The 25,582-nt window shown below is 32.0% G+C and overlaps 1 protein-coding gene across 2 annotated transcripts in view; it reads left to right on the top strand.

Moving 5' to 3' along the window:
- Positions 1–325: 325 nt before the first annotated feature.
- The window catches only part of LOC139504526 (ecdysone-inducible protein E75-like), a 61,979-nt gene continuing 36,722 nt past the window's right edge, over positions 326–25,582 (top strand). The window contains exon 1 of one of the 2 annotated variants that reach the window (XM_071294630.1): positions 326–500. The gene's annotated coding sequence lies outside the window, so the exon portion shown is untranslated. The remainder of the gene's footprint in view (positions 501–25,582) is intronic. The other variant, XM_071294632.1, reaches the window with a different exon arrangement.

The raw sequence follows: 25,582 nt of genomic DNA, 5'->3' as shown, positions 1-25,582 counted from the left end.
CTTCCCCCTTCGCCGACAACAAAAGAAAACATAATGACTTACAAGGTTCAATGATTATGTAACTGTCTGATTACATGTAAACTTTGTCTATGTTGTTTGGATCAATCCGGAATTGCAGACGATTTATTGATTAAACGTTTTATCTCATAACTAGGACAGAATATATGGGTATACTTTGGGGGGATAATATAAGAAATATTCCCGAAAAATCAGTATATATATTTTTATTTTTTAAAGTTTACATTCCTTTTGATATAAATAGTTAGTTAACATATATGTTTATTACGTCAAGGTGAACAAACCTGTGTATTTCAATAAATACACATATTATGTATCTAACCTAGCTGTCGTTAAATCTAGAACATAGTGCAACCATATAGAGGTCATTCCCGTGTGCAGCTAGCAGACGATGATTACGTAATGTCAAGACGACAAGCATGATTTATTGAAAAATGGCTGATCTGAATGTTTGCAATTTTGTCTGAGACTAGGAAGTTGTTGTAAGTATATTACTTACATTTAATACTAATCTTATATGTTATTTATAAACATGCATTCATTCATATATTTTACGTATAGCAGATGTTTGATATTTAACGATTTTAAAAACTATTGCTTTGATAAATTTTCAGGTATACTTCAATAGTTTCTTTGTTACACTACAAAGAAATTGTGGTATTATCAGCTAGTACCCTAGTTAATTGAAAGTTCAGTTTGTTAAATTCCAACCGGGTGTTCTCAGGTTGATTACTGAAAAAAGGGAAATAGCAGAAAAAGAATTTAATATGCCATAGCTGTATCAGATATTTTGTATTGACTTAATTCTTTTTTTGTGGTTTTTTTTCTGTCCGAAGCAGGTCATCTATATTGTGACCTAATTCAATGACCTTATATTTAAAATATAGTTAAAATGTAGCAGCCAGTTCGGTGATATAGTTTTAACTGGTGTACGAGATTATGTTGACTTATGTGCACCTAAGTAAGTTATGTTGACCTGAATGAGGTGAGGATTACTTGGAACTCAGGTGTTCTATTTTTAGAATCTTTATCGTCTGCGTAGGTGAATAGTATTTAAGAGTTACTATATATTTAGATTTTTCTCTGCATAACCTTTTTATATTGATTGTTTTTTTGGTTTTTTTTTTGTAATATGATTTACCATGTTGTGTCATTAAGGGAAACTCGAGGCATGACTTTTCGTAAAATGAATATGTATATCTCACTTGAAATACATTTAAATATTATATAAATATATAAATGCAACTTTAAGTGTCGATATATATAATTAAAGATAAATAACCACTGTTCGGAAATTTGAGTCGTTACTTTTCAAGGTCTGGTAGATTTTTAAAAAGAGATTATTTGACAGTTTTAAAAATAACATATTTCGATAATCTTTGATTTCTTGGAATTACATATAAATGTATGTTGATGAAAATTAAATCGGTTGTGCGGCCTCAACCATTTATTTTACTTTTATTTTTGTTGAAAGTCGAAAAAAAAATTGTCTAAAGAAGAAATAAATAATTTTCCAATGTTGTATAATTATATGCAATGTTTGATGATATTTTGTGATTTACTTGACACATTTCACTCAACTGTTTAAATAATTGGGTTCTGTTATTAGATTTGTTTTTTTACTCATTATATCAAATGAAAAGCACGAGAAAGTCTATTTAAAATTTCTTTTGATGTCATTTACTCGAGCTTAAAACCAAATGTGCAAAAATAAAACTTTTGGTGAAAGAGAAATATTTTGCAGACCATTTTGAGTCAAAATTTGCTTGTCCATGATTCTTCACTAAAAATTAGGATTAATGCGCTCCATAGTATACGCTGGGAGCCTGAAATTCATTGGTTGTCGTTTGTTGCTTTGTAACATATTTATTAGTGTTCATTATTTTGAACATTTATTTGGGCGTTAGTTATCCGGGTGTTCTCATGGCGTGGTCAGTTTCTTTTAGATTTATGAGTTTGACTGTCCTTTTGGTATCGTTCGTCCCTCTTTTATCTCGTTTGAAATGTTTTATATTTGTCATTTCCCGGGGGGATCCATCCATTTTAAAAGGAGGAGGTTCCCAACCCAGGACAAAGAGGGGACTATATGTCCCCATCAAATGCATTGATCATCCAAACATAAGGGGGTTCCAACCCTAGGAAATCTCCCTCTGGATCCGCCACTGCATTTAGGGGCATTTTAACGGTGGTGTTTCACAGCAAGATGACAAACATTGATTGAACAAAGTAATGAAATTGATAAAATTGATTGAACAAAGTACTGAAATTGATAAAATTGATTGAACAAAGTAATGAAATTGATAAAATTGATTGAACAAAGTAATGAAATTGATAAAATTGATTGAACAAAGTAATGGAATTGATAAAATTGATTGAACAAAGTAATGGAATTGATAAAATGGATTACTAGTATAAAGGGGTTTCGAATTGATCTGACAAATGTAACGTGTCGAGGCTTAAAAATTACTGAGACAGCATCATAATTTGTTGTTCAACTTATTTATATTTACATTCAATTTGGCGTTTACTTATTGACAAACACAAATCAGGAATATGACAGTTGTTGTCCATGCATTCGTTTGATGTGTTCGAGCTTTTGAGTTTGCCAAAATTAAAAGCTTTTGATTAACTTTGATTAAGGTCTTTCCGTTTTGAATTTTCCTTGGAGTTCAGTATTTTGTGATTTTACTTTGAATACTCATTGTTTTATATTAAACAGATTTGTGTGTGCAATAACCTTACTATGTACCTATTTAAACAATAGATGTTGTAAAGCACACACTTAACTACTTGAAAATATGCGACTACCTTGAAGTAAAATTTATTTTTAGGAACAGATGTCTGTGTACAAGTATGGCATTGAACTTGTTATTTACTTGTAAATACAATAAACTGTTGATATAGATATATGTCTCGCATTTTTTGTAAATATTTAAAAATTCAAATTAAACAAACCATTCAATAATCTAAGTTTGAATGACCAGGGCTTAACAACCTACATGAAAATTAAACATTGCAATGTTTATAAAACTGCTTTCCTATGCCATAGACTTATCGTATTTATATTTTTATACTAACATAAGCGCAAACTTTAACTGGGCAAAAGTGCCTAGTCAATGAAACATGATAAGTGATATTCTACGTGTAGATGAGACTTACAAATGCTAATAAACTTCCATACCAAATATCACTGAATATACATACTACTAAATAGTATGTGGGTCATTTAAAATTGAATTTTTCTAATTATTCGTCAATTAATCCCTTTCTGCACCCATTGTATAAAAAAAAATAATCAACATGTGGTTCGTTTGATCTCAGTTCTTCATTGGTTAAAATGAGATAATGACGTCGAATATTCTTATTTTCCTATTAAAGATAATGACGTCGAATATTCTTGTTTTCCTATTAATTTTCTATTGTGACGGCATGAAAAATGGCGACCATGCCTGATGACGTCACATAGAAAGAACACATCTTTTGCTGATCAGTCGCAAAGAAGGAATAAGTTTTACCTGCGTATTGTTTGAAAATCATTAGATAAACAGATTCTACCACCAAGTCTCGTGTTTTTTACTATATTGATCCACTCTCGACAGTTAAATTTTAAATATTTTAAACGCTCGGCGAGCCTCGCGTTTGAAATTTGAAAATTTAACTGTCTCGAGTGGATAAATATCGTATCACACACGATGCAGTGGTAGAATCTATATTTATAACAAACGTTAACTTGTATATTTTGAAAAGTTTGTAACCATTTCAAAGTACATGCATAAGATGGTTGAGACAAACATTTTGATTAAAATAAAAGGGTCCACTGCTTATACAAGAGCATACCAAATACCGAGCGGAAGATACTTGTCGCTACTCATTTAAACTCAATGATTATCATTATCTGTATATACTGTTGGTTCATTTATTGATATAGTTACTTATATTCGTGGAAACTTAATTTCGTGGTTTTTGACGAAGTCTGTATACATTCTTCAAGGAAATTTAAAATTCGTTGAACATTTCAGTTCATGGCTCTTCTGTTACCACGAAATTCCACGAAAATTGGAATCAACGAATATTAAGAAATCCACAGTAGAACCTTTACATGTATAATATGTGTGCTTTAAGCTGGTCTTGGGGATGTGTACCACTATATATGTAAATTACCAATTGTGAAGTTAAGGATTTAAGGGGGAAGTTCATACCTCCATATTACTGAAAATATCCAAATGAAAAAAAAAGTACTTGGCATGCTTAAAAATAGTAATAGTAATGTGCTGTCTAAGCCTTCAATTTTTATTCAAAAGGTAGAAAAGACGCTTGTCTAATTTAAAACTGTAATAAACACAAACTTATTTCTGAAGATGTATAATTTAAAAATGTATTCTGTTTGTATTATGAACTATGTGGTAATTAATATGTGTATAATATGCTCCTGTACGGCTGATTCTTCTTTAATAAACTTAACTAAACTTAACTATGTGAACATTCATCCTAATTAATGTCTGATATATAACTTTAATGATCTTTATTCAGCAAACGTATATGTAGACAAAAAGCATTCCGCCTTGTTTGCAAACTCTTTTTTAAGGATATAGAAAGATGTTTTATAACTCATTAGATGTTTTCTGCAATGATACATTGCATATTGTTTATCCATGCTTTTGATTTATGAATTTGCAATATGTATTAATATAATTCTACTTTTGCGTTTATATATTGCAATACCCTTAAATGTCTTTAATATGTTTTTGTGAGTTTTTATATATATATATATATTCCTGTTATTTTATCTACGCAATTAAAATGTCTAAACGACATAGCCACAAAATTTTACGGCACAAGGGTTTGTTGGAGAATCTAGACTTTTCATTTCGATCAGTTAAAAACTCTTAAGTCAAGGTTTTGCTACTTAGGATATATAAATACGCAGCCATGTCCAGTTCAAATTGTGACGTTTAATCCGACTGTTTTATATGGTAAGTGACAGTCTCCCGTATGTAAGTAGACCCCTGTAACAACTGTGTGAATTGTGAAGGATCTGTCGATTGTCTTGTACATTGGGAAGCTTTTGTCCCTATCACACATAGTATTACCTCATTTTCAAGTAGTAATTTGAATTTCCTATTTTGATACCGATCAACCTACCAGACAGAATCTACTTCATGTTTTATTATAAATTTTGTTCTCGTCCTTAATATTTATGTAAAATTAGCAACTGGGTGCAACAATTAATAAATTTAAAATAAGTTACGCTTGTTTTCTTATTCACACCTTGTTGGAAGATTTTTATCCTAAATTCATGATAATATAGCGTGTACGTGTATGTGTCTTAATTGAATTATAACTAGCAATGTGCACCTGTGCGTTTCTCATCGATCAAATAAAATTATGTTAACTGTATATTATTTTTTTCCATATTTTCTTGCCCTACTTTCTTGACCTTTTTACAGAATACTATTTAGTTTTGAAATAAACAAATATTTGAAAATTTCAGATAATTGTTTTTTTGTTTTTTTTTTATAATTTGGGCTATTTCATCATTTGACAATTCAAGAGATTGAAACTCAGTTGTTGTCGTATATCATATTTTTTTTTCGTTTATTGATTTTAAAATAAACAAGGTCGTTAGATATCTCGTTTTACTTGTTTGACATTTGCCATTTCGGGGCGTTATACGGTATCGATTTGCTCATTGTTGAAAGCTGTACAGTAAACTTATAAATGTCGTTTGTTCTGTGATGAAGAGTTGTCTTATTGGCAATCATACTACATCTTCTCATTATTGTATTGAACTGATTTTTGTGCGCAATAACCTTACTCTTTTTCTATTTAAACCATATTTGTCGTAAAAGTAATATACAAAATAAACGGCTTTCAAAAAATGTGACCACCGTTAAGCAAGATGTATTGAAGGTACAGATGTCTGTGCACAAGTGTATCATTGAACTCATATAATTACTTGTCAATTAGAATAAAATGTTGACACAGACACTTGTCTCTTCTTTTTTTGTCTTCGCACAACGCGTTGTGGGGTACATACATTTAGAGACCCTTGGCGCCAATCATTTTTTTTTAAAGCATTAGGCTTGGAAATATTGATCATATGGAAAATAACACTGTTGGCATCTCATGTGTACATTTATTGTCAGAATTTTATGAAATTCCGATAAGTCTTATGTAGACGAATCCTGGTACCTTTGATAACTATTTACACCACTGGGTCGATGCCACTGCTGGTGGACGTTTCGTCCCCAGGGTATCACCAGCCCAGTAGTCAACACTTCGGTGTTGACATGAATATCAATAATGTGGTCATTTTTATAAAATTCCTGTTTTAAAAACTTTGAATTTTTCGAAAAACTAAGGATTTTCTTATCCCAGGCATAGATTACCTTAGATGTATTTGGCACAACTTTTTGGAATTTTGGATCCTCAATGCTCTTCAACTTTGTACTTGTTTGGCTTTATAAAGATTTTAATATGAGCATCACTGATGAGTCTTATGTAGACGAAACGCGCGTCTGGCGTACTTAATTATAATCCTGGTACCTTTGATAACTATTTACACCACTGGGTCGATGCCACTGCTGGTGGACGTTTCGTCCCCGAGGGTATCACCAGCCCAGTAGTCAACACTTCGGTGTTGACATGAATATCAATAATGTGGTCATTTTTATAAATTTCCATGTTGACGTATCCGCATCTGCAGATATATCAAAAAATATTGTGTGATCCCGAGCTTAAGACATTATACATTTTGCTTCCCTTATGTCAGGCAGACGCACCCCCCCCCCCCCCCCCAACCCCCTCCCCCTTGACCTCAACTACTTTTTTTGCCCTTATAAAGGAGCTAATGTAGGCATGAACACGAATATCGTACACAATCCTTTAACAATCTAGTTAAAAATATTTCAAGACCTTACATGAATAAACACAAAAGAAAAATCAAATATACTACTTATGTAAGGAAGTTTGAATATTGTTTATTTGCAATTTCATCATAAAAAGGTAATAGAAACACGAGTTGTCTTCAGATTCATATTAATACATTTAAAAAAAAAACAGTACTGAGTATCACTCAATTTGTCAAATAACAATTTGGTTCTACGTGAGCACAAGTTAATACACAAACAGACGATTTTATCGTAGCCAATCCTATCCATGCCTGTAAACTGTTCTAACTATCCGGAATATCTTTAAAAGTAGGATTACTGGTTCCATAGAACTCGATATTGCCTAATTGTTTTGTTAATATTTGGATTAAAAATTAATCAATTGCCCATTTGCATTATTGAAAGTACATAAAATTAAAGCTCGGAATCACATGCTGTTTTTGGTATATCTGCAGATTCAGATACGTTAACGTATTTGATACGGTTGATACATCTCAAATGACCGACCTCTAATACCAGCAATGTCTTCGGCACTTTTGAAAATAAGTGTCGATCATTATTTTTAACGAGTTAAGCCCTTTTGAAATATTTGTTATAACAATATGCATATTGTATTTGCCCTGCATGAAGCCTTCTTTTATCTAAGATATAATAAAAAGTTTTAAAGAACGAAGATTTTTTCGTTATTGCCCTTGGATAACTCGAATATGTGCAACGGGGATGTTGGCACTCTGTTCCTTTATCAATGTGATTTTGAAAGTATAATGTACAAATTAGCATTGAAATTGTAATATTTAGAAATGTAAATTATGAAAAACATTCAAAGATGCAAGGCAAAAAAAACTCCTTTAAAATGAGACATTGCAATGCATGTAAAACAGCATACCAACATCATGTACTTATCAAAACGGTTTAAACTTATCTAAATACCAAACTTGAACATATAAATTGGGCAAAAGTGTCGAAATCAATGGACCATGATTTGGGGCGGAGCTATGTAGTCTCCATGAAAATGATACATGTGTACATGCAAATGCTAAAACAACTACATATTATAAATATCATTGATTTTACATTAGCGATTCATCTTAAATTGTATAATAACAAACTGTTACATGTCAACTATATCAATGTTCAATAAACCATGACCGAGTGGCAGGGCCTGATAATCTCCATTGAAATAAGATGGACCACAAGTATTATCATTATTGCTTGTATATATATGTATACCTTGTCCTATAATTTTGTAAAATCTAATCCTAATGAATTACTTATAAAATATAATTTGAAAGACAATTTTTTCTGCAAACCTACATATAGACCATAATCATTCTGCTTTGTTTACAGCCTCTTTTAAAAGGTACAGACAATGTAATCGGTCATTAGATGTTTTGTGGCAAAAGAATATAAGGAATTGCCTGTTCTAAGTCATGATTATAACAGTTGTTTTCATTCATTTGCAATTGATGTGTTTGGGCAATTGATTTAACCATTTATATAATTTAGCTAAGTGACTTTTTCTTTTGAATTGTCCTTGGAGTTCTGTACTTTTGTTATTTTTCTTTTTGTTGATCCTTGCTTTTTATATACATAAATATAAATGTGCGAAATGTTCTTAACTCGTGATTGCTTGGCGTTTAGCAATCATGGCTATTGCGATCATTTAAAACTATCTAAACTTGTTTTTGTGGTTTCATTATGCATTCTTATTAGCATCTTATCTTCGCAATTATATTCTCTAAACGACAAAGATTCAAGGGTTGACGGGCCAAGGTGTTTTTGGAGTAACGAGATAAAGTCATCACCTAGACTATTCCTGTCGACTCTTAGCAAAGTGTGTCGTACGCTCGGCTTTTTTAAAAGTATAAATACCCAGTCATATCTGGTCAGAATTATCACGTTTAATGCGATTCTTGTTAGTGAATGCAAGCTCCGTTTATTCAACATTTATTCAAATAGAAAACTCTGTAAAATCAGTTTTTCTCACATTAATACTCATTTATCAGAATTATAGCCTTAAAGAAATTCCTGTGTATACTCTAAATTTTTCTTACCTGTACATTTTATACACCCTCCCCTGTTTCACTTTTTAAACAATTTGAAAACACGACTTTAATTATTTGCATATTTTCTGATATAAAATGCCTAGAACCTGTTTGATAACATATTGAAAGCATATCAGAACACTATAAATGTAATGTTTAGCAGTCAATCATTAAAACATTCAAGATTATATAAAGTATCCAATCCTGCCTATGTCTTCAGTCCACATCTTACTGTTTTTTTTCAAAGGTCAAAATATAGGGCTATGCGGCATATTTTCAAAATGTATAAGCCCTGAACATCTCAGAGTTTAAACTAACACTAATTTTCTTAACTAACCTCGAACTAAGGGTTACCACAGTTTTCAATATAAACAATATGCACATGTTTATTTACTGGTAACATTCCCAAGTTATGTCTCTGTGAGATGGAACACAGAGACCGTAACTGGGAATCAGTATGTAAACAAAATTTCTATGCATATTCAAGATCTCCCCTAAAGAGGCGTGGTTTGAGAACAGCTGTATTTACAAAGTGCAACCTTTAAACGACATTCTGATTTTTGTGCTTAATTTCTTTCAGCTTTACTTCAAAACAAACTGAACAGTCGCGCTTGTTTTTCTTCTTCACACGTTGTTGAAGTCTTATTATTATGATAATGTGGCATATATACGTGTGCATGTCTTTTTAGTTATAACTATCAATGTTCACCCGTGGATATCTCATAGATTAAATAAAATTTTGTATTTTGTATATTTGGAAGGTAAGATGAAACATATTGTCCTGCTTTTGTTATTCTTCACTCTGTCCGGTTCTGCCAATTTATGCCCACCTATGATAGTAGAGGGCCATTATGTTTTCTGATTTGTGTCTCAGTTCGTCTGTCCGTTCGTTCGTCGTACCGTTCGGCCGTTCGTTCGCTTCAAGTTAAAGTTTTTGGTCAAGGTAGTTTTTGATGAAGCTGAAGTCCAATCGATTTGAAACTTAGTACACATCTTGCTTGTTATATGAACTTTCTAATTTTAAAGCCAAATAAGACTTTAGACCCCAATTTCACGGTCCACTGAGCATAGAAAATGAAAGTGCAAGTTTCAGGTTAAAGTTTTTGGTCAAGGTAGTTTTTGATGAAGTTGAAGTCCAATCATCTTGAAACTTAGTACACATGTTCCCTATGGTATGATCTTTCTTATTTTGATGTCAAATTAGATTTTTTACCCAATTTTACGGTCCATTAAACATTAAACATGTAAAATGATAGTGCGAATGGGGCATCTGTGTACTTTGGACACATTTTTGTTTTATAAGTTTATCCAGACTATTTTTAAATGAATTGTCATCCTGATTTGGTTTTTTGGCACTGTGGCGCATCATCCTGCCTTTTTTATACTCAAAACTCCTGTACGTCCTGCCTATTTCCGTCTTTCCGTTTTCTTGTATTAAAACAAGGAAGGATGTATAACAAGAGGGCAATTATAAACTTTGAAGATATACGCTACGCATTTTTATTGCAATGGAAATTAATTTCTAAGAAATTGTTGAAGTCGCAAGGTTAGACATTGTTTGAAATAATATTTTAAATGCCCTTGTAGTTATATTTAGAATACCCTTGTTTATAATTTCTAAATCTAAACGTATTAAAAATGTCATTGTATCCATATTTGCATTATGAAGGCTAAAGTTTATAAAATGTATTTGGTATTTTAAATTAATTTTTTGGATTCATTTTCAAGAAGTCAAAGGAAATATGATAAATGGCAGTCACTTTCCAGATCGACAAGTAAGCACTACAAGCGGGAACTAAGTTTAGTTATTTTTAGAAAACAGCTTGACACGTTCCTATAAACTAACACAGATTTGTTCACATGTCATGAAGCTTGGTAGGGTTTTCAGAATAGAGAATATTGAACAACAAAAATGCAGAATAAAGGGGTGAAAAAAAAATAATTAGATCAAAAAATAAAGATTAAAGTAAAATTGGGTGCGGAAATATAAAGAATAGAGATTATTGGAGTGCTGGAACAGGGACTTTTATTCTAAGTTACATTTGTATATGTAGTATAGAAAGTCCCTGGGTAGAATAACGAGAATAATGATAAAAAAAAGTCCAGATTAAAGCCTTAGGGCAAACTGAGAAAGTTAATGAATTGAGAATAATACATCCTGATGAAAATAAAGAATAGGTAAAAATGAAGTGCTCAAAAATAAAGAATAAAGAATCACGGATAAAACAAAAATAGAATATAGCGAAGAATAAATGGACAAATTCATTTGAAAATATAAAAATGAGGTACACTGTAGTTTGAGTGGCTTTTTTGTACCAAGATTAATGCCATTCATAATTTTCTTTGTATCTCTTAAAAATATCTATCTAGTATATCTTTGCAACAGATAGAGATATTTGGTTTGATTTTTGGAATTAAGTTTCTGAAATCATCATTCTTATCTTATTAAATTATAAGATATATTACAAGAACAGAAATTGTTTTCACGATAAAGACTATTATCAGCTTATCAAAGTACTGTTTATCGTATTATGATAATTCCTACGTGGTTTAATAAAAAAACGTTTATCAGCTGATCACAGTACTGTATATCGTATTATGTTTATTCCTACGTGGTTAAATAAAAAAAAAAGGTTTATCAGCTAATCATAGTACTGTATATCGTATTTTGTTTATTCCTACATAAATTAATTTTGGATGTAACGCGTCTTCTGATTGGCTGACGTTATTTTGTTATGAGCCAATAGACATAATTTAGACATGTGACCGTGACGTCATCAACGTTTTTTCATGGTTTTCTAAGGTTTAAAATGAAATTTAGAATTAAATTATAAGAAATGACTGTAATATTTTCCTGTCTATTCGAAATAACATAAAAAATGTGATGCACACTGTTAAAATAACCCGCTACGCGCGTTATTCAGTGTGCACCAATTTTTTTTATGTTATTTCTTCATTAAGTGGTTTAATAAAAAAAAGTTTATCAGCTGATCACAGTACTGTATATCGTATTATGTTTATTCCTACGAGGTTTAATAAAAAAAAAGTTTATCAGCTGATCATTGTATTATTAAACCACGTAGAATTAAACAAAATACGATATCGGTACCGTGATCAGCTGATAAACTATTTCTATCAAACCACGTAGGAATAAACATAATTCGACATACAGTACTTTGATCAGCTGATAAACCTTTTTTTATTAAACCACGTAGGAATAAACATAATTCGACATACAGTACTGTGATCAACTGATAAACCTTTTTTTTTTATTAAACCTCGAAGGAATAAACATAATACGATATACAGTACTGTGATCATACGAGGTTTAATAAAACAAGTTTATCAGCTGATCACAGTACTGTATATCGTATTATGTTTATTCCTACGTGGTTTAATAAAAAAAAGTTTATCAGCTGATCACAGTACTGTATATCGTATTTTGTTTATTCCTACGAGGTTTAATAAAAAAAAAAGGTTTATCAGCTGATCACAGTACTGTATATCGTATTTTGATTATTCCTACGAGGTTTAATAAAAGAGTTTATCAGCTGATCACAGTACTGTATATCGTATTATGTTTTATTCCTACGTGGTTTAATAAAAAAAAGTTTATCAGCTGATCACAGTACTGTATATCGTATTATGTTTATTCCTACGAGGTTTAATAAAAAGGTTTATCAGCTGATCACAGTACTGTATATCGTATTATGTTAATTCCTACGTGGTTTAATAAAAAAAAGTTTATCAGCTGATCACAGTACTGTATATCGTATTATGTTTATTCCTACGTGGTTTAATAAAAAAAAAGTTTATCAGCTGATCACAGTACTGTATATCGTATTATGTTTATTCCTACGTGGTTTAATAAAAAAAAGTTTATCAGCTGATCACTGTACTGTATGTCGTGTTATGTTTATTCCTACGTGGTTTAATAAAAAAGTTTATAAGCTGATCGCATTTTGTTTACTCCTACGTGGTTTAATAAAAAAAAAGTTTATCAGCTGATCACAGTACTGCATGTCGTATTATGTTTATTCATACGTGGTTTAATAAAAAAAAAATGTATCAGCTGATCACAGTACAGTTACATCGCATTATGTTTATTCCTACGAGGTTTAATAAAAAAAAAAGTTTATCAGCTGATCATAGTCCTGTATATCGTTTTATGTTTATTCCTACGTCGTTTAATAAAAAATAGTTTAATAGATAAAACATATGTAATTAGCGTGTAAATTAATCATCAATAATCAACAAATGACGTCTTTACAAATCGGAAACCCCCTTATCGTTAGAAGACACTCGTTCAATTATGCCTTTTTGGACAAATATCTATCATTCAAGTATTATAGTTTTTTACAAATCGAAAATAATCAATGATTTTTCGTAATATCACGTACATTCTATAACTTCGTTGTGTTGATGCCCAATATAAATGCAATAGATGGATGGGGATATCACTCGTATCCACTGCCACCCCACCCCCACCCCCACCCCCACCTGAAAAAAAAGAAATAAATATGAAAATTATAACAGTAATTCCAACCAACAGGTCATATTTTTTGTGCATGAAATGTATATTTTGAATTTTCTTAATTAATTTTATCCTGAAATAAATGTCTTATTCTTGTTAAAGCTCTGTGCCTTCCGTGTATGTATACTGCAAAAACACATTACAGAGTGCAATGTATTATACTTTAACACACATGCACACTTTTATTGATATTATTAATAGATATTAATATAAGATAATGTAAATGCTAGGGCGTATACCATTGATTTTGTCTTTTCTCTTATTAAAAAAAAGTAAGAAATAAGTAAAATTAAGCATTAGTCTAAGAGTTTTAAAATATCTTTCCATTGTTTGTTATGTAAGAAAATATGTTATTGTATATTTTTTTTTTTATTAAAGTCGAAAAATGATTGTCCAGTGCAAGGATTTGTATATACAAATCCTTGTACAGATAATTTAAAGACGAAAGGTCTACGCCCTACCATTACATTATCTTCTATTAATATGATAAAATTTGGGTTTTCGGATTCCCATTTTACTAACAAGGAATACCAAGTCCAAATAAAGAACCATGTATGACAATTGAATAATTTATTAATCAAGAGAATAAATAGGTGTTGTGGTCTAATTGATGATGAAATTGATATTAATGATGTGTAAAAGAAAACACTACAAAGAGACACGTATTGTGTAAACTAATATTATGTGTAAGAAGGTTAAAGAAAAAAGTAGTATTACAGGGTATATATGGGGTTTGCAGAATAAAGGGGAAAATAAAGAATCAACATAAACAAATAAGCCGATAAATCATGATGAAGGATAGTGAAACAAAATAAACCAAATTAATAAAACAAAAATAGAGGATAATTAGCAAAATAAATTAAGAAAATTGAAAAATGGTAAAAAAAAATTAAAGATTAAAGAAATGAAAGACTCCTATCCAGCCCCACAAATTATGTATGAAGTACTAAAGAACATATATATGCACAGTATCAGATTTTCATTTAAATAGCTCAATGGTGGGTTTTCCCAAAATACATGCAAACAAAAGAAGATTCCAGGTTATTATATTGATTCCAAAATTATCTTCTTTGATAACAATAAACCTACGAAACCTAATTCCTACATCTGCATAAATATTAAAACAAATAAACAAGATAAGAAATTAAAGAAGGAGAAATCAGATCATTTACCTGTATTCAACTGTCTGATTAGATTTAATAGTGTAATATGCTTATATGGAATAAATCACTCAAACCAAATTGATCTTTCGTGGCCTTTTATAACGGACTATGCGGTTTGGGCGTTGATCATTGTTGAAGGCCGTACCGTGACCTATAGCTGTTAATATCTGTGTTATTTTGGTCCCTGGTGGAGAGTTGTCTCATTGGAAAGTATACCACATCTTCTTTTTTTTATATTAGAGTTTTATATGACGTCTATTTTCACTGACGTAGTACACATTTCTGTCAAAGTGCCAGCTAAAACCCGCCACCGATTGCGGGATTTTATCGCTGTGTTGAAAACCCTTTGATGGCTTTCGGCTGTTTTCTGCTCTCGGTCGGGTTGCTGTCTCTTTGACACATTCCCAATTCCATTCTCAATTTGATATCCGACTGTATTACACTGAATTGATCTTGTTTATATAAAAAAAAAAAAAAAAAAAAAAAAAAACGAAAAAGACAAAATTTCTTTTTTCTAATTATCTTATTTAACTTTCTTGGTCTTATCGAGTTCCGAACAAAGATCCCGGAAACTTTGACAAGTTGATTATCCTTGCTTACTAGAGTGGTCGATATAATTGGTGGTTAGCTTGATTGGTCGCTGTATTGGTCGCCAGCTTGAGTCTGCGAGCATTTGGATGGTCTCAATAAATCTAAAAATGCATCAGTGAGGATAAATTGTTACTTGGCAGTGTCTGGTGACCGTATATTGTGGTCCTGTCATAGACCATTATGTCCGTATTAAATGGTTTGAAGTTCACAAATACAGACACATACGGGGAGGTATTGATGATCTAAAAAAATGTATATCACGAGATTTGTTCCGAACGGACAGATTTTTCTACACGTCATACAAAAAATTAATAGCCCTGGCTATTATAGTTTATATCTTAATTCGTTTCTCGCTTTTTTGTTAAAATTAATAAATGACAGTTGGTATGCTTATCATCAAGGCTAGGTAAATTGTCATCTGGCATTTGGTTCTATATATCTATAATGAATTGTAATATTTATATATCATTCCTGATTGAGTGCTACATATTTATTTACGTAGAAGTGTAATCCCCTATCGACATAAAGTTGAGGTTGTGTTTGGCAAGTTACACAGAAAAATAGGCAAGATAGTAGTGATCCATAATGCCATATAAAAACGATGGCCAATTTTGATTATACGGAAAAATAGACGCAATTTTGATTTCATTCTAAACCCATTATTTTAAAACATCTTGTGGAAAAAATGAGATAATAACACCATTCCTGTATAATCAGACATAATTGTATTTTTAAAAACAAGAAAAAGATAAAATCAATGTTTATTACTTTTATGGAAATCATAATGTAGTCAAGACTGTGATTTTCTCGGGGCTGACGTACCTCAGATATAAGGAGATAACAACCAATACATATAGTTTAGGGACCAGCTCAAGTCCGCCTCCGGTGCAGGATTTTTCTCGATGTGTTGCAGACCCATTGGTGGATTTCGGACATTCCCCATTTCCATTCTCAATTGTATATTCAACTTTGTTACGCTGTTTTGAGCTTGTGTATAAAAAAAAGAAGAAGACCATGCACCTTTTTCTAGTTGTCATATTTAACTTACGTTGTCTTATCGGTTTCCGAACGACGACCCCGGAGACGAATGGGTCATGCTGTGTATGTGCCAATGCTATGAAAACAGTTTTCGCAAAGATACATTTTTGTAGCTGAAGCCCGCCTCCGGGTCGGAAGTTCTCGCTGTGTTGAAGACCCATTCAGATGGCCTTTAGCTGGGTTTTTTTTCTCTTTGGGCGAGTTGTTGTCTCTTTGACACATTCCCCATTTACATTCTCAATTTTAGTATTTAAGAACATCTTTACCAAGTAGTTTTAGTAAAGCTTGTTCCTTTTAAATAGCACTATTGATCGGAAAGAAATCTAGGGACTGGTTCGATATATACTATGACGTACGACTAGTTTGAAGTACGATTACAACTGTTTACTTTATTCTCCTATTCATCTAATTATTTACAGAAAAGCTGAAGTTTGTAATAAAATTGAGAAAGGAAATAGGGAATGTGTCTAAGCGACAACAACCCGACCATAGAGCAGACAACAGTCGAAGGCCACCAATGGGTCTTCAATGTAGCGAGAATTCCCGCACCCGTAGGTGTCCTTCAGCTGGCCCCTAAACTTATGTATACTGGTACAGTGATAATGGACGTCATACTAAACTCCGAATTATACACAAGAAACTAAAATTAAAAATCATACAAGACTAAGTCTAGTATGTTCAATTACATAGTTTATCAAATAAGTATATACAGAAGGATAAAGCCGATTTATTTTCTTCTCCTTTTCATATTTTTTTCTTTCGCCGATTCTAATTCTCAAAAACATCAGGAAAAAGTAAATCAGGCATAAGTCAAGAATTTTCATTTGCTGATAAAAGTTTTATGAAGATATTAATGTTTTTTGAAGTTTTATTTTTTTTTTATTTTTATTTTTTTTTAACCTGGTAGAACCTTACCGCGCAGAGGTACCGTATAAAACAGGACGGTCGTGTCAGAAAATATTAGAATTCGGTTTGTATAAAGTTTAAACCGTTCGATAGAAACACTATCGTTTTACACGTAGACACATTTTACATAGTCTTTCCATTTTTCCTGCATTTCAAATGTTTACGTCACCATAAGTTGGAAACTCCAAATTGGTAAAGGAGTATATAGAGTTTACAATAACATTAAGCTCCTCCCATTTATTATACTTTACAACCCCATTTGATATGAATTATAGAAATGCAAATATTAAATTACATAATGAGTATACATTAATGTTTCGTCCTATAAAACAAAACCGTTCTAATTCTCAGTAACATAAGTGCATCTATCTACTTGCATACATGTAGAGGTCCCGTTTATATAATTCGCTTGGCAATTAATTCCATTCTTGAATATCTACTTTTCACAACGAGGCTGGTGTCTCTTAATTACTTTGGAAACTTTGACCAACTGTAAGTACACCAGTATATTGTAGTTGATGTATATATTGTAGTTGACCATTTAACGATTCTTTTAAAAAAAACTGCTATACTTATATTTAAGGGGCATGCAGTTGCTCCAGTTTTAATAAAGACAACAAATGCTTTTTTAAAATGAATGTGAAATAGGCAAAGCATGAATAGTTACCAATTCTCAGAACTAAAAACTATCGCAGTTTATCTGTATGCATTGAATGGTTAAGGTTTTGTCAGACATAGTTGAGGAGAAAGTGACAAAAAAGAAAAATGTCAGAAATCTGTAAAGTATTTAATTGACAGTGAGTATTATAGGTCACCTACATTTTTGAACAGATACATAAAACTTTTCACAAGTCCCCAATAGATCTAGAGATGTTTGAACAATTTCGTAATTGTATTAGATCTTTCAATGCTGAGAATATGACATTGAATTGCTATTTTAAAGGATTTAGTCCCTGTACATGTACTCATATTTGATTCCCACCATTTGTTTGGTAAGTACCTTTATAATACAAATCATATGTCCTTATTTTTATGACAGAACTAGTAATCAGAAGAAATCAAAACCTTGTCTCAATACATATGAACAAGAGTTTAAAATGTTCACGAAAACACTACTTGTTTTATTGCAGATAATACCATTTGATCAATGTTTGCTACTTTGGGAATAACACCGCTAATGCAAAGCCTTCTTGCTTTCTATGTTATATTCCTCAATATAAACATTCATAAAAACTTTGTCCTAAGTTTAGATAAAAAGTTAGCCTCATTTCATGTCAAAACTATATCTTTTCCATATCTGTGTTGAAAAACATAATATAATTTTAATTGCATATTAGAGGGCCGAATTTTGGGCAGTACAAAAGCAGGTACCTCTGATCTGAGCAACAGGGCAAATATGCCCTCCTGTCTCAATTTCAACTTTTTTAAACAAGAGGTCTGCAATGATCTCTCGTTCTGAAGGTTTCATTTGATACAAACAGTAATTATATATTTTACTACTTGAAAAAACTACAGGTATGCGGAGAAACTATTTTTTTTAATTGATTAACGACCTCAAATTATCCCATTGACTGGGGCAGATTATGTGAACGTTTGTCTGTAACAACCGCTGCTCACTATGTACTTGTTAAAGGCACTTAAACTGTGGGGCCACAAAAGGTTCTCAACACCTAAATAAAGAAATTAGAAAAACTAATCAGGAATAACACGATGTTTTGATTTATATCAATAATATAAATCAAAACATAAAATTATTCCTGATTAATTTTTCGAATTATTTTAATATTAAAGGCGTTAAAAACCTTTGGTGACCCCACCGTTTAAAATCTATAATAAGTAAGTAGTGAGCAGTTGTCGTTACGGACACACGTTCACCTAATCTACCCCAGTCAATGGGATAATTTAAGGTTGTCAATCAATGGCCACAGCTACACTGTTTTGAATATGATTCTATGTACAACTTTCTTGCACGTTCAACTTTTTTCTGTGTTTTTTTTTATCATGACATGTTCATATTGCTACTTTCTTTTCTGTTTGTTGTTGGACACATATCTTTTATGTTTTTTTTTTTTTTTGTGTTGTTGGATTGCTTTTTTACCAGCGGCGGGTTCGGAGGGAGGGGGATTCGGGGTTGGAACACCAATTTTTAGACGATCAATGCATTTAAATGGGGAACAACACCCCCTTGTTATTCTGGGTTTTGATTCCCTTTTTAAAAATGGCTAGATCCGCCCCCTGCCTACTAACATACATGTACGTGTATATGTGACATCTCTATTTATCAAACGTCTAGTCTAACCATTTCTAAAATAAATTAAGTTTATAAGATAAGTTAACATGCATTTGTCTTTATAATTCAGATTAAATAAGAACCAATTGAATTTAGATAACACGGTTTAGACTGCGCATGTATCTACCGTGTTGTTGAAATGGTAGTGTTAGTCGTATATTGTGTTCTTTCCCCTTAATCTTACAAAGACTTTTGGGACATGATAAATGACAACATCATTCTAAAACGCAAATTAAATTTTAAAGTAGTACTAGAGCACAATTTGAAAAAATGTTTCAAAGACTTTGATCCCGTATAGTTAAACATGTAAACGCATTTTTTTGTTTTGTTTTAAGAGTCTTTTATTTCTTCAAAAGTTTCATTAAAATAACATATAGTGTTGACCTGATACCAGATATAGCAGCAAATAATGAGAGCTTTGTTCGATTTCAAAGCTAAACATTATGTTAATATAATAGTTATTTTGTTAACTTGGTGCAGAGTTAATTTATAGCAAATCTAATATTTCAATGTTTTTGAAATTTGACTTCAATAATGATTAGTTCAAACACTCCACTTTACAGTGCTAGTACACATTTTTATTAAGGGGCCAGCTTAGGCCCACCTCAAGATGCAGTATTTTCTCGCTGCGTTGAAGACCCTTTGGTGACCATCGGCTGTTTTCTGCTCTTTGGTCGGGTTATTGTCTTTTTGACATATTCGCAACTTCCACCCTCAATTTAACTCTTGTATTCAATACAGTATAAACTATAATACAATATTTATAACACCGTTCGCATTGAAAGTCGGGGAAATCTACAATCGGAAGACTTGAAATAACAAAAAAAGGACAAGTTGATTTTCTATCATAAATCAATCCTTTTTTAGTCTTTGTTTCTACTTTGATATTGAAACATATATAATAAAATGTATTCAAGTAAGAAATAAAAGGATGTGGCAATGTTACTTTTATTTCTCATCGGAAATCCCTATCGATTATCTATATTATTTTATGGGAAGATCATTGAAATTCGTGAGCGGGGATGGTTGTCAGAATTTTTCCGTATTGATCAAAGAACAGAGAATGTGTCAAAGAGACAACAACCCGACAAAGAACATAAAACAGTCCAAGGTCACCAATAGGTCTTCAGTGCAGCAATAAAACGATAAGAATACGATATTTATATCGTTTTCACTGTAAAATCTAGTTTTCGTAAGCTTGTATCTAACAAATATGCAAGAGAGCGTACATGTATTGCCCCAACAGCAGTGCGTATTAATCATTTTACTAGAAAAAAAAGCCTCTTGAGTTTAGGAATCATATGCTTTTACGTCTATGGGTCCTATAGGATTGTACTAAGTTGATTTTAGAGGTTTGTTTATGTAAATGCCTCTGACAAGTTTGAGCGTCAGCATTCATCAACTGGTGTTCTTGGTACAGTAGTTGTCTCCCTTGGAGGTAAAATATTTTTAAAAAATGTCTGCGTTGTATGCGCTCTCTTGCCTTCGTCACTTGTCTTATATCAGTGAAAAAGGTATATTACGGAAAAAAATGGTTGAAGTTTATGTCTTTTAATTGATTAAAGATATGCTGCTTTAGGGAACACGGAAACGCTGTTTGTCTATCAAAACACAATTTGTAATAATTGCACGGTTTAATTCGTCCGACTTGCGTTTATTACTTTTGTTATAGATTAAAATTTTACGTTCAATCTAGAGGAATATTACATAATTCTAGAAACGATATTTTTTAACTTTGCGTAAAATGCTTTAATTTTTAATAGAATTTCATTTTAACAATTATAGATATTTTAAAGTATGTTACATTATATAATCTTGTTATGATTTCAACATTTGAATTATATTTTTATATTATCTGCTTGCATTGCATTTCTATGTCTAAGTTGACTCTGTCATTCTAGTTTAATATGCTAATTGATTTGGCTCGTTTAATTTTCATAAAATTTTGTCAAAATATTTACTTTGACACTTTAACAAAAATATAAAATTTAAAAAAAATTTGAACCAACCGTTTTGTCAGAAAGGTTACACTTGTTATAAAGCAATTTGACAAACACCAATTTCATCATTGAGAAGCTTAATCTTCCTTTTACAACACAACGTAATTAAAACGTTTAGCTGACTTTACAGAGTCATCTTCCTGTAGTGTTAGGTACCACCTTAACAGTCAACTACAAACCTAAGACACCCGTTAGGGCTAATTTCCTAATGCTTGTAGAGTAAGACTTTGGTAAACGTTTTGGAGTACGTTTAAATAAATCATGTAATTGTACTCCCCCTCGGAACTGTAAAGCCGTTGTTAAATACAAATACGTTACAATGTATGGCTTGTGTGTTCGAGTGGTCTAAACGTGTCATCTTCTGTATCACAAGCCTGTAAGCACAACACTGAGGTTGTTTGTTCAAACTCCGTGCCATAATCTTTAAATGACATGAATTGTCAGTTATCCGGCTGTATTCCTCCTCCAACAAAATCTGCCTTATTGAGATTGTCATCCAAACACCAACAATCAATCAATCAATCAATCAATCAATCAATCAATTAGTCGAGTAAACATCTATCTTATATTTATTTTGGTCCAGTCAAATTGATTTTGTAGTTCTTGACTAAAATGTGATACGCTAGACCCGCGCATCGTCTATACATAAAACTCATCAGTGACGGCACGCTCAGATCAAAATAGTTAGAAAGCCAAACAAGTATAAAGTTTAATAGCATTGAGGACCCAACATTCCAAGAAGTTGTGCCAAATACAACTAAGGTAATCTATGCCTGGTTCTATCCAACGTTAAAGACTTTATGATCATCTTGAGTCAGATGAACTTTTCATAGCATATATTTTGCATATTTTTTTTAAAATCTTTTTGGAATAAATAATCTGAATAAACAAAAATGATTTTTTTGTCGCTAAATAGGCTTCTTGTCGCTTTTTGTCGCTAAATTATTCTTCTTGTCGCTTCTTGACGCTTCTTGTCGCTAATTAGTGAGACCGGTTCGTATAACAGATTGTTCGTATTTGCGCACGTTTAAGGATGCGCTCGGTTGGCGAGTTCCAGACGATCGGAATGCACGGAACCAAACCGGAAGTTCAATAAATCAAGACAGAACTGTGTTCTGAACGAGTTCCAAGTGTGCTGAAAAAATAGTTGGTGCTGACAGAATTCACAATGGCGGAGAAGGGAACTGAAAGATGAAGATCCAATAATCTTTAGCTTTCAGTGAAATAAAAACTGCAAATTAATAATCTGTTCAATCAAGGATTTCTATAGTACGTATAGTACGACTATACAACTCATTGGTTCAATGTACTTCAACGTACTTGACCATATTTATGAGCATTAGTTTTAGGGAAAATATGCAATAAAACTTCTGGATTCAGAACAGACGGCACCTGTTCAGAACATGACAACCGAGCGCACCCTAAAACTTATATCTTCTTTTATTTAAATATATGAGGGTCTAAATACGGTTTACGGAATAGAGGACAATTGATAATAAAAAGAGAAAATAACAGAGCATATGGAAAATTTGAAAAAAATAAAATAGCCCCCCCCCCCCCCCCCCCCCCCCCCTAAAAAAAAAAAACAAACAAAAAAACAGAACTATGGCTTTAAAAATGTGGAATACAAAAACTCCTTCCTAGTTTTTGTTAAAAAATATTTTGAAAATTAACTTGTCTAGTCGTATTGATTATTTTTTTTGTTATTCCATATTTTTGTTTGTTATTCCATATTTTTTTTGTGAATGCCGTTTCCTTGAGTTTTATCTGAAGCCTACTTTCTACGCCAAAGAAATGTATGATTATCTCATTCAATGTGTGTTCATTGATTCTTTATTGTGATAGTTACAATGTAGTTATAGATCGTCTGGTCCATAGGTACCGTAGTGGACATAAACATTCACTAGGAACTAGTCCATTGGTAGGACTTTGTACTAAGTTATGATCTTTTTTCTTCTTCTTAATCCACTTCGTCCCATGGGGGACATAGGGCGACCACAGTAGCTTTCCATCTTTTCCTGGTTCCTTTGCTAGTTTATTTGCTTCACCCCATGTTTCACTAAACACTAAGTTATGATGGTGATAGTTAATAATGGATCGGTCTATTCGTACCGGAGTGGACATAGTAATTCACAAGAAACTAGTCTATTGGTACCTAACAGGACTATGTACTAAGTTATGGTGATATAATTTTGAAATCCTTTAAGTTGGAAACCATCCGGCCGCTGTTGGAATGAACTGCAGTATCTGCTCGTCCACATAGCATCTTGTTTTATTGTATCATGTGCGAAAATCTGTGCAAACTATGAACTTGAAAGGGCAACAAACAACGAAAAATGTTAAAAATTACAATTCAATCGTGTTTGGAGACGGCATTCGATATCAGCGTCAACGTAGACCATCCTGTTCAATCATCAACACTACTCTTATGTATCTTTCATTTGATAAAATATCATGGTTGTTTCCGTTGGTGCTCATGTCTTAAATTTGAAAAAAAAAATGCAAAATCTTAGACCTCATATGGCAGAAATAACAAAATTTTGAACCGTTGCTATGCAATAATTTTGTTGCTATGTTGTTGCGAAGCATTTATTCGACTCAACTTGAATTGACTACTCATTTGCAACTCGAAGTTATTGTTAATCAAACAATTATATTTTAGATAATGCTAGTTGTAATGAGAAAGCAATACATAAGTGATGATTTAGCTATTTAATAAAACTGTTGCTAGGCAACCTTCCTTTCACCAGAAATAAAAACAAAGTTATTGTTTTTTCTAGTTTAGATAAAAAGGCTATCAATGATCTATATATACATTTATTTCGGAAGGGGCAAAAAATAAACCTTTTCGTACCTTGACCTTTGACAAATCAACCAATATGGTCCAAATACACGTGTATGGTCGAGCTCGTACATATGTACCAAGACCGTACGAGTATATATTACCCAAACAGTCCGAGTATACGTTCGAGTATGCGTATTCGGTCCGGACTGTACGTGTTCTCATATTGTCTAGAACATATAATGTACAGTAGTTGTCGTTTGTTTATGTAATATATACGTGTTTCTCGTTTCTCGTTTTGTTTATATAGATTAGACCGTTGGTTTTCCCGTTTGAATGGTTTTACACTAGTAATTTTGGGGCCCTTTATAGCTTGTTGTTCGGTGTGAGCTAAGGCTCGGTGTTGAAGGCCGTACTTTAACCTATAATGGTTTACTTTTTAAATTGTTATTTGTATGGAGAGTTGTCTCATTGGCACTCACACCACATCTTCCTATATCTATGTAGCATTGTTGAAATGAAATATTCTATACTAGTGCTCATCATGGGTTATACACAATACAGAACCGCATCCGCGTATAATTTATCCAATTCATTTTCAACGCGTTTTGAAACACATACATTTTCCTCTTTGGAAACCATACATACATGCAAACCAATGAGTGATGGAAATCTGCTTAGCACCACAAAATGCATGAATGCGTGGAATTCTGTTTCATTTTATTGATTTCAAATAAGAAATTTATGGTTCTAAGTTTATTTTTGAGATTTACTGACCGTTTTGGCTGCTGTGGAGCCTAACAGACATAATAGTTTTATTAATGTTCATCCTTATAAAAATAGTTACAGGTTTCGACCAGTTGCAGGTTTATCAAATGGTAAAACAAATACAGATTTCTGATTACTAGTATTAAGTCTGGTCACGCATTGTCTTTCACGATCAAAATGATGCGTTGCCTGATCTTTCACGATCAAGTTTGATGGAAATTCAACAAATTCATGGTTTTCATATACAAACTAATGGTTTTAAGAACATACTTTAATTTTACTGTACAATCAGATACACCAAAGATTAAACTTCAAATAGATCATAATAGACTGAAATATGACCATTATAGTTACATAAAGCGTGTTATTTATTTGTAATTAATTTCATAGACATGCATTGCGCCTTTTGTGTTTTTTCATAAAGTACTGCATATTTTCTTTATCTTATTTCACAGTTATGATGAGGAAGTTAAACCATTTTGACAGACATAATTTTTTTTGTTCGGATTTGTTCCGCGTTTTGAAATTTAAGCGATATTTTCAAAGATTCTGAACTA

Source organism: Mytilus edulis, chromosome 14 (assembly GCF_963676685.1).
Source record: "Mytilus edulis chromosome 14, xbMytEdul2.2, whole genome shotgun sequence".
Lineage (NCBI taxonomy): Eukaryota > Metazoa > Mollusca > Bivalvia > Mytilida > Mytilidae > Mytilus > Mytilus edulis.
This window is presented reverse-complemented; position numbering and strand designations above follow the sequence as displayed.